Consider the following 1,201-nt stretch of genomic DNA (forward strand, 5'->3'; position numbering starts at 1 on the left):
CCTCTGAGACTGGTCATGAGAGGAGGGTGCCCCGTTACTGTTTGCATTCAACATCATCTGAGTATTGGAGGCCTTAGCTAGGGGAATAGGGCAAGAAAAAAAATGAATACAGATTGGGAAAGAAGTAAAACTACCATTTTTATTCTAGAAAATAAAACCGCAAGGTAAACTATTAGAAGTATTAAGTAAATTTAGCAAATTTGCTAGGTAGAAAAATCAATTGCATCTCTAAATATTCATCATCAACAAGTAGAAAATTAAAATGTTAAAACTTGCTACCATTAACAATTGAATAAACAATAACATATCCTAGAATAAATCAAATAAAAATGTGCAAGGTCTTTATACAGCAAACGATAAATATTTACAAATTTAAAATATTTAAATAAATGAAGGTATATAGGATGTTTTAGGTATATAGGATGAAGGTATATAGGATGTGAGTGAAGTACATCGTATCGTACATACATAGATTCCTCCAAAATCGATCCGTGGATATAATGAAGCTCTCAAAAAGATCCTGGAAGTTGGTGTGTGTGTGTGTGTGTGTGTGTGTGTGTGTGTGTGTGTGTGTGTATAAACTGACAAGCTGAATTTAAACCACATATGGAAATATGACGAGCTGATACAGCCAGGATGATCTTGCGGAACAAAGCCGACAACCTGACGGAGTTATCAGAAGTTATGAGCATCCAAAAGCCAGGTGCTGTTGCCTGTGTCTGACTCGCAGCCGCGCCGTGTTTGCCGGGCTAGCACCGCGCTCCCCAGGAGTCTAAGGAGCTGATTGAGGGTCGGGGAGGGAGACTAGATCACAGGCCTTTCTTCTAGATATACTTCAATCCCCCATCATTCGGTTAGCAGCTAAGCAGCTTAATGGTTCATAGAACTCAGGACCTCCTGCTATGCAAAGGCCCAAACTAAAACTAGTTGCTGTTGAACCCATTCCAACGTGTGGTGGCCCCATGTGTTGTGAACAGATTGCTCGGTAAGATTTTCAAGAAGCAGGTCACCAGGCCTTTCTCCTGAGGTGCCTCTGGGTGGGCTCTTCCCAGCAGCCTTTCAATTCGTAGTCAAACACTGAACTGTTTGTGCCCTCTGGACACTGCCACGTAATTCTGGCATCTGGCCCAGGAAAGACCACCAGATCTGTGGAACAGAATAGAGAATTCCGAAACAGACCTCCACTTGATGGTAACAAAGA

Source organism: Echinops telfairi, unplaced genomic scaffold (assembly GCF_000313985.2).
Source record: "Echinops telfairi isolate 266 unplaced genomic scaffold, ASM31398v2 ScPeMD7_5868;HRSCAF=6743_1, whole genome shotgun sequence".
Lineage (NCBI taxonomy): Eukaryota > Metazoa > Chordata > Mammalia > Afrosoricida > Tenrecidae > Echinops > Echinops telfairi.